The sequence below is a fragment of the Chiloscyllium plagiosum genome, chromosome 13, assembly GCF_004010195.1.
Source record: "Chiloscyllium plagiosum isolate BGI_BamShark_2017 chromosome 13, ASM401019v2, whole genome shotgun sequence".
In the NCBI taxonomy this organism is placed as follows: Eukaryota; Metazoa; Chordata; class Chondrichthyes; order Orectolobiformes; family Hemiscylliidae; genus Chiloscyllium; species Chiloscyllium plagiosum.
In genome coordinates, this window is record NC_057722.1 from 31883368 (window position 1) to 31898847 (window position 15480).

A 15480-nucleotide genomic window follows, 5' to 3' on the forward strand; every position below is an offset into this window, starting at 1 on the left:
CTATGACTTTCTATGTGACCTATGGAGGAATGAAGACTCCATTTGATGTCAGCGGAAGGATTTATGTGGATTTTGAGAGACGCAAAAGAGTGATTCACTGAAAGAGATATGAGAACATTTTATAAAGTTCTGTCTGTAACTTTGTACAATTGAGTTAGTCAGTATGGCTTTGAGTCTTCCCATGAGATGATAGGTGATTTGAGAGAGAATTGGAACTTCTTCCAATCTCCGTGTGAAAATTATGAGGTATCCACAGAGTATAAAAGGAAAAAGCAGATATAAGTTTCACAACTTGGTCACTGGTGCTGGGGAGACAGTGCTACATGCTGCATTGCATACTTACTCTCATTGAGGAATAGGTGAGCCAGATTGCATAGGTTTTGAAGGACTTGAAAGATGCATTTTGAACTCTCAATGAATGTTATTTCTGAAGGTATGTGTTTCACATCAGAGTTCAGGAGGAGAGGGACAGTATTGAGCAATATATCTCTGCAATAAGAGTTTTGACAAAAGAAAGATGATCTGATCAGAAGTGTAATTGTCTTAAAGATAAGAAGTCCCCTGTCATGAGAATTCATCTGTTGTGAGAAAATAAACTTATTCTTAAGGAATCTACTGACAACTGTAAAAGTTTTCACATGTCAATTATCATCTAGAAAATATTAATGGGAGAACAAACATGACTTTGCATTGTACTTACAGTCAATGCCTAATAAGAACTATACAATGGAAAGAAGGGAGAAATATGCACAGAAAGGCCAGGGGATAGATCAAGACCGGAGGAGAAAATATAAGCATTATAGAGAACACCTCACAAAACAAAAAGATATATTTGCAATTTGGAGGAAGCAGCACTGTAACAAGAGGAAACTGAATCGCATTGCGCCCAGATGTTTTTCTGAAAAGAAGCATAATGATCCTAAAAGGATGACTCCAGGAGAAATGTCAGATGGTGATTCTGACAAATCATTCTGTAGCACATCCAATCTCAAGGTGATAAAGTTCATGTCTGTTAATATCGATGTGGACTGTGAGTTAGACACTAGTACTACTTACAACGTCATGAGTTTCGCAACCCTGTGTGAAGTGGCTAAAGATTGGGACCAGAAAATGACTCCATCAAAGATAAAGTTCAAGTTAAATGATGGAATGATATTCCTGCCAAGAGGGCAGCCCAGCACAATGGTGTGAATGAAGATCTGCAGTTGCAGATAATAGATATTAAAATCCATTTGCCTGATCTGAAACAAGTTGAAAGCTTTAACTGATAACCTTAAACATACCAAAAAGGAGTTGAAGTGTTTGAAAGACTATTAACTATTGAGTACTGAACACATCCTAAAAAACAGATTGCAAATATGTTTTTGAAAGTCCTGATGTCATCCTGGTGAATATCACTCTGAAGTAGATAATACTGTGTTACCAATTTAGCATTTTCTGAGACATTACCAGCTGGTAATGTCCTCAGAAAGATTATAAACTATCTCATGCTGTCTGCATTGATGCTCTTCCAGAGTGGTGGAAATAGAAAACAGTATGTGCTACCAGCTGTACCTTCCAAATGGCATGCTTTAATGTAGTTAAAGAAAACCTGCTAAACAAAAACCTCATCTTGTCTTTCAGGATGGAGAAGCTGAAAAAGAAAGGATTAATGAAGAAAGTGGCAATACCCATAGACTTGATTATCAGCATGGTGGTGATTAAAGAAAAACTAGAAAGGTGAAGATATGTGTATATCCAAAGGAGAATTCTCAAGTCTAATATAAAAAGCATTATAACAGAATGTGTGATTAGACAAAGTCAGCACAGGTTTATACAAAGAAAGTCACACTTAACTAAATTGTTTGAGAATATAATTCCTAGTAGAAGGAATATATGAAAACCTGTGGATGCAGTGTATTCTGGATTTCATGAACACTTTTGATAAGGTGCTACATAAGAGACTTGAGGGCATAATTATAGAATACCAGGATTAATGGTGTTCCACTGACATGGATTGAGAATCGGTTATTAGGTCAGAAACAGAGTAGGAATAAATTGATCTTCTTCCAGGGGGCAGGTTGCAACTCGTGGTGTATCCAGGGATCAGTTCCTGGATACCAACTATTCACAACATAATTTAATGACTTGGAAGAGGAAACTGATCACAATTTCTCCAAGTTTGCTGATGATATAAAACTAGATGAGATTGTGGGTGGTGAGGAGGATGTTAGGAAGCTTTTGGATGATCTAAACAAGGTGAGTGTGTGCAAGATTCTGGATCAGTGGTGCTGGAAGAGCACAGCAATTCAGGCAGCATCCGAGGACAGGCAAAATCGACGCTTCGGGCAAAAGCCCTTCATCAGGAATAAAGGCAGAGAGCCTGAAGCGTGGAGAGATAAGCTAGAGGAGGGTTGGGGTGGGGAGAGAGTGGCATAGAGTACAATAGGTCAGTGGGGAAGGAGATGAAGGTGATAGGTCAGGGAGGAGAGGGTGGAGTGGATAGTGGGGAGGGAAATATATCCCTGGTGGTGGGGTCTGTTTGGAGGCGGAGAGGGGTGGGGAGGGAAATATATCCCTGGTGGTGGGGTCTGTTTGGAGGCGGAGAGGGGTGGGGAGGGAAATATATCCCTGGTGGTGGGGTCTGTTTGGAGGCGGAGAGGGGTGGGGAGGGAAATATATCCCTGGTGGTGGGGTCTGTTTGGAGGCGGAGAGGGGTGGGGAGGGAAATATATCCCTGGTGGTGGGGTCTGTTTGGAGGCGGAGAGGGGTGGGGAGGGAAATATATCCCTGGTGGTGGGGTCTGTTTGGAGGCGGAGAGGGGTGGGGAGGGAAATATATCCCTGGTGGTGGGGTCTGTTTGGAGGCGGAGAGGGGTGGGGAGGGAAATATATCCCTGGTGGTGGGGTCTGTTTGGAGGTGGCGGGAATGTCGGCGGATGATTTGGTTTATGCGGAGGTTGGTAGGGTGGAAGGTGGGCACCAGGGGCGTTCTGTCCTTGTTGCGGTTGGGGGGGTTGGGTCTGAGGGCGGAGGTGCGGGATGTGGATGAGATGCGTTGGAGGGCATCTTTAACCACGTGGGAAGGGAAATTGCGGTCTCTAAAGAAGGAGGCCATCTGATGTGTTCTATGGTGGAACCGCTCCTCCTGGGAGCAGAGTGTGTGCAAGAGTCTGTATAATGTGCATGGATGTGAAGTTATGCATTTATGAAAAACAGAAGAGTAGAGCATTATTTAAATGGTGCTTTATAGAAAAATATGGATGCACAAAGGGATATGGGTGTCCTTGAACACCAGTCAGTGAAGATAAACATGCAGATGTGGCAAGGAATTTGGAAGGGAAATGGCACATTGGGCTGCATTGCAAGAAGATTTGAGTTCAGAATAAGGAGTCTTACTGCAGTTGTTCAGGGCTTTGATAAGACTGTGCCGGGAGTATTGTGTGAGGTTTAGGTCTTCCTACCTCAGAGGAAATACTTGCCATAGAGAGAATGCAGCAAAGGTTCACTTGGCTGATACCAGGACAGGTGAGGGTTAAGTGTAGGACTGCCATATGAGGAACGATTGGTTCAACTGGGTCTGTATGCATTAGATTTTATTAGAATGAAAGGTATATTTAAAACATCTTCATAACAATACATTTGCAATCCATATATAAATCTAAGAGACAAATGAATGCTTCTCTCATTAGAAACATGTGCAACATTATTTTCGCCATAGTGTGATTGGTTATCAAATTATAGCTCCATTATATCACAACAACACCATTGCAAATGCAAAAGGTTAATGTTGGCGTTCTATAGCATATTCGTTACATCCCCAAGCATGAAACGTAATTAAACATTTTCACCTACATTGACCCACAGAAAGGAAATAATCAAATCGAAAAAAAGTATTCCAATTGTTTATATATTTTAATTTTGATGTAACCTCATTGGGCGAAACTTTAAACTTTGCAGAAAGTTGTCCATGTCAGATTGTCTATCCATTTTACACACCAACTGAGTTTTAATAACAATTGAAAGAAGAGTGAGGTGGTATGTGTAGAAGGTGGCTGATCCAAAGTAGCTTTTAAAATTGTTACCTAATCACAACCCAGTCTCCACTCCCTCCCGTCCCCCTTACAAACACCTGCAGAAGTTACTGTCTTCAAAGAGGCAGTTTCCTGTGGCAGTGTGGGCTTCCATCGGAGTCATGGTCCACAAAAGCATTTGCAGGTAGGATGTTGTTCTGCTCCCCAACAATCATGTGACTATCCTCTTTAATTGATGAGCTCTTCCACCCTCAGCCTCAATATTTCTGTTTCAATTCAGATGTTTACGTCTCAGGGTCTACTGCAATCATTATGAATGCTGACCTCTGCAATGAGCATCAGAAACCCATCTATAATCTATACTTGGATGTTTGAGGCAGAGATAGTCAGTTAGGAGGCTGCTTTTGGTATAATTACCAAACCAGTCAAATAACTCACAGGCACAGTCTCAGGACATCAGTTTATCCCAATGTTGGAATTTCAATGCCTGCAGGAAAATTCATCCCTCTGTGCTAAACGTTTTTGACTGGAGAAAATATAGGCAGATAGACTGTGCCATCAGCTCTTGACAGTGTATTTCAATCAAATTACAGCATTACTATATTCTTGAAAATGTTCCTTAAATGAACTTTGGCAAGTCTTCCCTTTTTGACCTGTACTTTTTTAATTTTTTTTTTTGCGAAATGTTTATGTTGGTGGGTAAGTCAGCCTTTATTTGCAGATACCTAATAGCCCAGAAGGCAGTAAAGAGTCACTCATATTGTGTGGGTCTGGAGCCACATGTAGGCCAAAGCAAGTATGGATAACAGATTCCCTAAAGGACATTAGTGAGCTTTTTTTTGTGGCAATCAACACTGCTATATGGTCACCATCAGGCCAGCTTCTTAATTCTGGATTTTTAAAAATTGAATTCAAATTTCGAGGTAGGGAAAATTGTTGACTTTCTTGATGTTCTGTTGCCTGATGGTGATTGGAGTAACTTATTGTTATCCAATCTTCACTGTCTTGATATTTTCACAGTAATGTACCGATCAACCCTGTTACCATTAAACTGGCGGCCATGTCTTGGAACCTGCAATTCTTTGACTAAAAGGGGGTATCGTCTGTGAAATCCAGGATCATCAATCAATAGACTTGGTGTAGGATGCTAGAGTCTGCATATGGCCTTCCAAATGGTGACATCAATATCCAAGCAGAAAAAATGAATGTGAAGAAGTTAGTAAATTACTTAATCACCATTACCAGATATCACAAGGCATACCAATGTTACTGTCATGTAAGTTTACAACTCACTAAGGAAGACTTGGCAAGGAGAACTGTGAATTTTACCACCAATTACAACACATGTTGGATGAGGTAAACAGCTATGTTATTAAGAAACTGATGACTGATCTCAGCTAAGCTGATGACCACTAGTGAGTACTGAACAGATTGTGCCCCCATTGGTAAGCTGGTGTGCTGACCACAAATGGCAAGCATCTGCAGGCCTCCTACAATAGCAGTAAGCCCAGCATTGGGAATACCTTCTTCAAGCACATGGGCATTCATTCAAATGCATAAAAGTTCCATGCTGAACAAGATTGACTATATGTGCATTAGCAATAGGTCAAGGACATCCCTTCAAGGTGCCTGAACTTGTTGAGGTGTTATCATCCACCTTGTATGTTGCAAGAATTGAAGAAGACAACAACAAAGAAGAACTGAAAAGTGTCCAGATGACCCTCTTCAACAGATTTGACATAATTATGAGATCAGACAACTTTGAAGAACACTGAGAGAGCTTCAAAGAAGGATTAATGAGAGTTTAGAAAGCACTGTGGGACAGAGGTAAAAAATCAATTGATGGTCCTGGATTTTGCAGGTGATATTGCCACTTGGCCAAAGAACAATGGATTACTGACCCCATGTGGAAGCGGATTGATGAAAAAAAGCTAGCAAACAGCAATCAAGACCAGGAAAGAATATTAAGCAAAGACTAGAAGGCGACAAAAAGTACAGAAGATTGGATAAAGCTATGAAATAGAGCTGCACAAGAGGCAATGGAGAAAGGATGGAATTAAAAGGCGGGAAGACAGAAGAAACAACAAAACCAAACAACTCCAAGATATTATACAGGATTTTACAGAAACTGCCTAGCCAAGAACCACCATTACTATACCAATGACTATTAGGTTAACAGTTCTAATTTTGAATTGCAATTTGTTGTGCAGATTGTTGCTTTAAACAGATTAATGATTGCAATTAAGTACTTCAGCATTATTCTGCATAATTAACATTCACAAGGTATATTGCTTCTGGAACTGTTTTTTTTAATGAACTGGTTAACTTTTCTGTCTCAGTACAACTAATCAGTCCTCATTTTATAAACAGATGTGCCTAAGGTGGTAATATTATAAATAAAAATGTCAAAATACTCCAGATATTAGAACAGTTAAATGATCCATGCCTCACTTCAAATGGGTGGAAGCTTCTGATATGACTGCTAGTAAAATTCAGTAGTCACTCATTAAATGAATTTAGCAGTGTCGAAGTATTAATATGCAATAGGCTGTCTATTATTCACAGAAAAAATGCAATTGTGGGCTAAATTTGTTTTAAAGTATGCATGTCTCCTCTATTTATCAGAGAATGTCAATACTGGAAGTCATAAAAGATATCTTAACCTTGCTTTATTCACTTATTAACAGGAAGATACATGGAGCTTGGAGATATAAACTATAAAATAAATAGAACAGCAAAAGTATAATTAATTTTAAATTTCATCTCACTCAGGAAATGATTTTGTTTTCCTGCTTTTTAAAACATAAAAACTCAGCTCTAAATCATTGTAAATTTGTCATAATTCACTGGCTAACAGAAAACCTATTGAGTTCACTCAGAAAACCTCGGACCATTATCACTGCAGCACATTATAAGTTATGCTTGCGTCAGAAATGGAAGGATTAATTAAAGAGGCTGTAAGTGTGAAATGCCTCTGATTAATAAAAACCTCATGAATAAGAAAAGAATTGCAATTTTCTTAGCTGTGCTCAAGTAGCATACGAATGGGGAGCCTGTAATTAAATTGAGTCAGCTGGAGGCTGCATTACTTGTGGCTATTTGCATTAAACAGCAGAAAGCCATTGCAGCCTCTTAAACAGGATGCCAACAGTACTTTGATTTTAAATTTATTCTTTTTTACCCTCTCTAAGGTGAGCAACGCAAGTGTGTTAGATGTTTGTGGAAAAGAATATCCCATGAAACCATTAGAGAGCAGAAGAATGAGAACATAAGACAAATTCAAAATGAAACTCTTCAAAGTTGGTATAGTATTCATCAGCATTCAGTGGCTTGCATCTTTTTCTTTCTCTATTCCTATGTTGGTAAATGATTAATTCAACTTGTATTATCTTGTCTAATGCTATTGCTTTTCCTCTGATAGACAATTGAATTTCAGTTGCTTTTGTTTCATAAGATTACATATTCATTACAAAACGTAATTAAAAATATAATTGACTCAAATTTTCTCAAGCTAGTGATTGGCAGCATGTGGTTTTAAGTAGACATCTGTACTCTCTATTCATCGAGAAATATAGGTATGGCAGGCTTTTCTGGAAAATTATTCCAGCAATGGCACAGGACACTTACGATTGAGTCAAGAGCATCATTCACGACCCTGCCAACAGCTTACCCGAATGACCAACCATGATGAATGATAAAAAGCTAAGAAAAGGCCCATTATTCAGAATGAGGCTTGACTTCAGGAGGTAAGTGAACAATAATTTCTGAAACCAACTTCCAGAATTTAATTTCTGTTAAAGAGTGTTGTAAAATGCTGCATTAAGTTATTCACAGTAACCTGCAGATAATCTTTTCCACAGAAGTGGAGGTGTTGGACTGGGGTGGGCAAAGTTAAAAATCACACAACACCAGGTTATAGTCCAACCAGTTTATTTGGAAACACTAGCTACCTGAAGGAGCAACGCTCAGAAAGCTAGTGCTTCCAAATAAACCTGTTGGACTATAACCTGGAGTTCTGTGATTTTTAACCTTTTCCATAGAGATATTGCAGGTTAAGTTGAAAATAAATTTCAGAATTTTCTGAATGAATAGCTGCCTGTGCTCTTGGACAATATGAATTGTCAATTGGGCGCAATGAGTTCTGAGGGTTCCCCAAGAGCTGAAGCACATTATATAAAGAGAGCAATGAACTGTGTTGGCCCTTGTCCAAGAGGCAACCATTACACAACTTACAATTATCTGACGAGGACAGTAAGGTAACCTCTGGTTTTAATTCAGGACTCATAATTCCAGTAAAAAATACTTATCAAAAGTACTTGCTATCTGTGTGTCTCCCATTTATGTTTCTAGTTTTTTTTTTCAGAATCCTGATGTAGGAACCATTGCAACAGATGCAGTCTGACAAAACATGCAGGCATCACCACAGTGGATCACTGCGGAAACTATGCTCACTTTTAATATCACTAGTTGCCATATTCCAGTAAATAAAATGCTTAAAGGTCCCAAAGCCTCTTTGACAACTACTGAGGTAAAGAAGCAAGATAAATGAGACAGACAATAAGGTGGCAGGTAGATACATAAGGGGAAAGGTTGGCCAGAGGTGAGAGGGTAGAGCAGCAGATAAATGAAGTGGGGGATGTTGCCAAGCAGACAAGGCAGTAAGATGGCAAGTTAGTGGATGAAGGAGATAGGTTAGAGTTAGGTGAAGAAGTACAAGTGCCAAGTAAGTGGGTGAGAGGGTGGTGATCAGGTGTCTGATGGGGTAAAATGGACTTCAGGCGTTCATAGGAGAGGGGTGTTTTGATACTTTCATGAATAATGTTTCTGAAATGGAGTTTTCAAGGTTTGTTTGGTCTCGGACTATCTGGAGTCTGGATGTTCTGGGCCATGGTCTTTTCAGAATGGATAGATGACATATTTCAGGGTTTCATGTTTTTGTTGAAGAAATCATTCCATTGCCCAAAAGGAACCACATTAGTTTGATAAATGTACTTTTTGTACAACAGCCTTCCACAGATAAATTTGGTGCATGGCACATGCTGTTAGTGATGCAGAATAATGTCATCAGTCACAGTATGACTGGATAAGCTTTGTTCCCCAGAAGTCATCAAGCTTCCTTTATTTCCTTCTTTATCCTTGAAATTAAGGATAATAATTGGGTGAAAGAGAAAGCTCTTCAACCACGATTCTGTGTGAGGTCAGAGAGGTCCACCTTCAGTTGAATGAGATTTAGAGAAATATTGACCTTTTCCAAAAAAAAGCTTAAGTAAATGTGGTTGAACTAAAGTATACTTGCAAAATATATTAATATAGCTTCATCCAATCTGAACATGAGTTCTGCAGTTTTTTTTATGTTCAATATATTACTGCTACATAATTGAACTCAAGCTGAGAAATATTTTACAGTTGACAGTATCTCTAAAGTTGTCACTTGAATATATTTGTATTAATTAAAGAAAGCCAGCACATATTTGCAAAAAGAAATTGCCTTTAATTAGCTTAATGGAGCTTTTTGATGAGATAATAGAAAGGGTTGATGAGAGTAATTCTGTTGATGTGGTTTACATGGATTTTCAAGAGGTCTTTGATAAAGTAGGACAGTGTCAGAATGGATATGAAGATAGCTGAGTGATAGGAAAGAGAAAGATGGTGAACAGTTGTATTTTAGACTGGAGTGGGATACATATGAGGCTCCTTAGGAGTTGATATAATTGCTTTCCTTGATCTATATTAATGTCCTAGACTTGGGTTTGCTGAGTACAATTTCTATATTTGCAGATGATACAAAACATGGAAGTGATGTGAACTGCAGGGAGAAAAGTGGTAGATTTCAAGAGGAAATAGCCAGCCTGGTGGAACAGATGAACAAATAGCAGATTACATGTATTGCAGAAAAAAAGGTATGATATTACATAACAGAAGGAAAAACAAAAAGAAACAACATAAAATTAAGGATGCAATTGTAGAATTGTTATGGGGGGTGGGCAGAACGACTCAGGTGTGCATAAGCACAAATTGTTGAAGATCTGAGGGCAGCATCGCAGAGAGAGCAGCGAGTGAGATGGACTGAATCCTGTACTTTACAAACAGAAGTGTAGAGTGTCCAATCAATGATAAACATTTTTGAAATGCTAACTCACCCTCAGCTGGAATATTGAGCTAGGTTTTTGTGGAGATTTGGGACACATAAATAGGATAGGTGGCTAGCCCACTGCCTTCTAACACATAAGACCATAAGACATAGGAGCGGAAGTAAGGCCATTCGGCCCATCAAGTCCACTCCGCAATTGAATCATGGCTGATGGGCATTTCAACACCACTTACCTGCATTCTCCCCGTAGCCCTTAATTCCTTGTGACATCAAGAATTTATCAATTTCTGCCTTGAAGACATTTAGCGTCCCAGCCTCCACTGCACTCTGCGGCAATGAATTCCACAGGCCCACCGCTCTCTGGCTGAAGAAATGTCTCTGCGTTTCTGTTCTGAATTTACCCCCTCTAATTCTAAGGCTGTGTCCACGGGTCCTAGTCTCCTCGCCTAATGGAAACAATTTCCTAGCGTCCGCCCTCTTCAAGCCATGTATTATCTTGTAAGTTTCTATTAGATCTCCCCTTAATCTTCTAAACTCCAATGAATACAATCCCAGGATCCTCAGCCGTTCCTCATGTTAGACCAACCATTCCAGGGATCATCCGTGTGAATCTCCGCTGGACATGCTCCAGTGCCAGTATGTCCTTCCTGAGGTGTGGGGACCAAAACTGGACACAGTACTCCAAATGGGGCCTAACCAGAGCTTTATAAAGTCTCAGTAGCACAACGGTGCTTTTATATTCCAACCCTCTTGAGATAATTGACAACATTGCATTCGCTTTCTTAATCACGGATTCAACCTGCATGTTTACCTTTAGAGAATCCTCAACTAGCACTCCAGATCCCTTTGTACTTTGGCTTTACGAATTTTTTCACCGTTTAGAAAGTAGTCCATGCTTATATTCTTTTTTCCAAGTATTTATCCCAATAATGTAGAATGTAATAAGGTGCTGCTGCCATTTTGAAAAAGATCATAATGGGCAATTAACAAGTCAGTTGATCTGGTTATGAGATTGTGCATGCCATAATGTGGCGGCTGTGAGCAGGCAGGCAAGAGTGAGAGACATTTTTAAACAAATTTGTTGAAAAGACAGGAATGAAAGACTGGCACCTCATTGAGGGATATACTCTGCATGTGCAAAGCAACCTCCCCAATATGCTGACTTTTACTTGATATCTCACCACTTTGCATCCAAAACCCTGCACCCACCAATACTGTGTCCCTTCTTAGGACTCGTGAGCTGTCGTGTCCAAAATTCTGAACCAATTCTCACTGTTCTCTTCATCCTTGGCACTACCTACAATCCAGCAGCTTCACTGTTGAGTTCTGGGGTGATGGACTTTTAGAACTGCCGGTAATATGATTGCCTGTTAGCTCTCAAGGCTGGAACTTGCTCACTGAAGGGCAAAATACTGTTTTCTACTGGTTTAGGGTGTTGACGGTGTTACCACTATGGGGCAGCATGTTTTGAAGACTGCTAGTTTACAAATGATGTTTTAATTGGAAGTTTGAGTTAGGGTTGGTCTGACAATACTTCCCACCCCTCATCCCCTTAAAATTCAACCCATTATGTCCAATACTGAACACCACATTTTAGGAAGAATGGGAAGGCATTGGGAGGGCACCAGAAAGCTTATGAAAATGTTTATAGGAAGGAAGGATTTAAATTGCAAAAGGTGAAATCTTTTTCTCCCAAAGATAGCAAGAATAATAGTAGACGTGATATGTAAATTGGAAAAAGAAAATCGGATTCTTTCTGCTGAGATAAATTACAGAATTAAGGCCTCCATTTTCAGGAGTGAGTCAAATTTCTCACCATCAGGTGTTGAGAGCCCATATGCACGCATTAGCAACTCATTAATTGCACATTCTGCTGGAGTTAACTTCACCTTCTCAATTAATTTCTGCTCAAACAAGATACTCAACTTTGCAGATAATCCATCATACAAAGCAAGTGTAAATTTGATGACTTTGTCTTCAGCCTGAACTCTGGCAAAGTTTCCTGACTTATCAATGTTTCTTCTCTTCACTTTTGCTTTAAGCTTTATAACTGCAGACGGTCCACGCAAGGGGACAAAAAACAGGGTCTAACAGAAAATCCAATTGGTAAACAGCAATGCACAGCTTGTGATAGAAGTGATGTTGGTTTTGCTTCCAGCAAGCATTTTAGTTGACATAGCAATGTTTACATTATCACTCGTAACATGAAATTTGACATGTCTTTTGCCATATTGAAGAATCCAAAAAACTTTTGCCACAGTTACTATTATATTTATTACAATTAAATAAACATTAGATTACAACAGAACAACATTAGTGTTGTATCACACTTTAAGTGACTTGAGTTGAAATGAAATACGAGATCGTTATTCCCTTAGTCATAAAGCCATAGAGAGGTACAGCATGGAAACAGACCCTCCGGTCCAACCCGTCCATGCCGATCAGATATCCCAACCCAATTTAGTCTTACCTGCCAGCACCTGGCCCATATCCCTCCAAACCCTTCCTATTCATATACCCATCCAGATGCCTCATAAATGTTGCAATTGTATCAGCCTCCATCACTTCCTCTGGCAGTTCATTCCATACACGTACCACCCTCGGTGTGAAAAAGTTGCCCCTTAGGTCTCTTTTATATCTTTCCCCTCTCAACATAAAACTATGCCCTCTAGTTCTGGACTCCCCGACCCCAGGGAAAAGACTTTGCCTATTTACCCTATCCATGCCCCTCATAATTTTGTAAACCTCTATAAGGTCACCCCTCAGCAGCTGACACTCCAGGGAAAACAGCCCTAGCCTATTCAGCCTCTCCCTATAGCTCAAATCCTCCAACCCTGGCAACATCCTTGTAAATCTTTTCTGAACCCTTTCAGGTTTCACAGCATCTTTCCGATAGGAAGGAGACCAGAATTGCATGCAATATTCCACCAGTGGCCTAACCAATGTCCTGTACAGCCGCAACATGACCTCCTAACTCCTGTACTCAATACTCTGACCAATAAAGGAAAGCATACCAAACGCCTTCTTCACTATCCTATCTACCTGCGACTCCATTTCCAAGGAGCTATGAACCTGCACTCCAAGGTCTCTTTGTTCAGCAACACTCCCTAGGACCTTACCATTAAGTGTATTACTCCTGCTAAGATTTGCTCTCCCAAAATGCGGCACCTCGCATTTATCTGAATTAAACTCTATCTACCACTTCTCAGCACATTGGCCCATCTGGTCAAGATCCTGTTGTAATCTGAGGTAACCTTCTTCGCTGTCCACTTCACCTCCAATTTTGGTGTCATGTGCAAACTTACTAACTGTACCTCTTGTGCTCTCATCCAAATCATTTATGTAAATGACAAAAAGTAGAGGACCCAGCATCGAGCCTGTGGCACTCCACTGGTCACAGACCTCCAGTCTGAAAAACAACCCTCCATCACCACTGTCTGCCTTCTACCGTTGAGCCAGTTCTGTATCCAAATGGCTAGTTCTCCCTGTATTCCATGAGATCTAAATGTGTTGCTGGAGAAGCGCAGCAGGTCAGGCAGCATCTAGGGAACAGGAGAATCGACGTTTCGGGCATTAGCCCTTCTTCAGGAATGAGGGCTAATGCCCGAAACGTCGATTCTCCTGTTCCCTAGATGCTGCCTGACCTGCTGCGCTTCTCCAGCAACACATTTCCATCTCTGATCTCCAGCATCTGCAGACCTCATTTTCTCTTCCATGAGATCTAACCTTGCTAATCAGCCTCCCATGGGGAACCTTGTGGAATGTCTTACTGAAGTCCATATAGATCACATCTACCACTCTGCCCTGATCAATCCTCCTTGTTACTTCCTCAAAAAGCTCAATCAAGTTTGTGAGACATGATTTCCCACGCACAAAGCCATGTTGGCTATCCCTAATCAGTCCTTGCCTTTCCAAAACATGTACATCCTGTCCCTCGGGATTCCCTGCAACAACTTGTCCAACATCGACATCACGCTCACTGGTCTATAGTTTCCTGGCTTGTCCTTACCACCCGTTCGTAAAAAGTGGCACCACATTAGCCAACCTCCAGTCTTCTCGCACCTCACCTGTGACTATCGATGATACAAATATCTCAGCAAGAGGCCCAGCACTCACTTCTCTAGCTTCCCACAGAGTTCTCAGGTACACCTGATCAGGTCCTGGGGATTTATCCACCTTTACCCATTTCAAGACATCCAGCACTTCCTCCTCTGTAATGTGGACATTTTGCAAGATGTCACCATTTATCTCCCTGCAGTCTATATCTTCCATATCCTTTTCCACAGTAAATACTGATGCAAAACACTCATTTAGTATCTCCCCCATTTTCTGTGGCTCCACACAAAGGCCACCTTGCTGATCTTTGAGAGGCCCCATTCTCTCCCTAGTTACCTTTTTGTCCTTAATATATTTGTAAATCCCTTTGGATTCTCCTTAATCCTATTTGCCAAAGGTATTTCATGTCCCCTTTCTGCCCTCCTGGTTTCCCTCTTAAGTATACTCCTACTGCCTTTATATTCTTCTAAGGATTCACTCAATCTATCTTGTCTATACCTTACATATGCTTCCTTCTTTTTCTTAACCAAACCCTCAATTTCTTTAGTCATGCAGCATTCCCTATACCTACCAGCCTTTCCTTTCACCCTAACTGGAATATACTTTCTCTGGATTTTCATTATCTCATTTCTGAAGGCTTCCCATTTTCCAGCTATCCCTTTACCTGCGAACTTCTGCCTCCAATCAGCTTTCGAAAGCTCTTTCCTAATCCCGTCAATATTGGCCTTTCTCCAAATTAGAACTTCAGCTTTTAGATCTGGTCTATCCTTTTCCTTCATCATTTTAAATCTAATAGAATTATGGTCACATGCTACAATAAACTATATACTGAGCAAATGACTATGAGATATAATATATTATCCCAATTTTTTTATCGATAAAGAAAACCCAGACATATATACATAGTTGTACATAGGCATGTGTTATCAATTTCATAATTATACAAACTAGTAAAAGCAGAGTTTCCAAGATTAACAATTCAAACTTCAAATTATTGCTTTGCAGTTTTGACCACTTATCTTAGTCTAGTAACTTTATACCTGTCAGGAGAGATACAAGTCCTCTTTTGCACTTGTTTGATAGCAACACACAATCATTGTCCCCTAGTGTATGATTGGTGAGCTTTACAATGGTCAGGGCTAGCTTCTTTTCCTTTGCAATGTAGTACTGTGATCAGTGATGACTTCATATGACCTGGGCTAGTTGCATACTTTTGAAACATTTGCTAGTACCTGAATATTTGAAATTCTAACTTGCACTTTCTGTTCTTTGCACAGTTTTGGTTGTTCTCTACCATTAATTTGTTGTCTGTCTCTTTCAT

The 15480-nt window shown here is 40.1% G+C and overlaps 1 long non-coding RNA gene across 1 annotated transcript; it reads left to right on the forward strand.

Moving 5' to 3' along the window:
• The first annotated feature begins 1646 nt into the window (after nucleotides 1-1646).
• On the forward strand, nucleotides 1647-10188 carry LOC122556298. The gene is made up of 4 exons (XR_006313492.1): nucleotides 1647-1719; nucleotides 7204-7315; nucleotides 7588-7758; nucleotides 9791-10188. It is a non-coding gene; the product is annotated as an uncharacterized LOC122556298 (long non-coding RNA).
• The last annotated feature ends 5292 nt before the right edge of the window (nucleotides 10189-15480 follow it).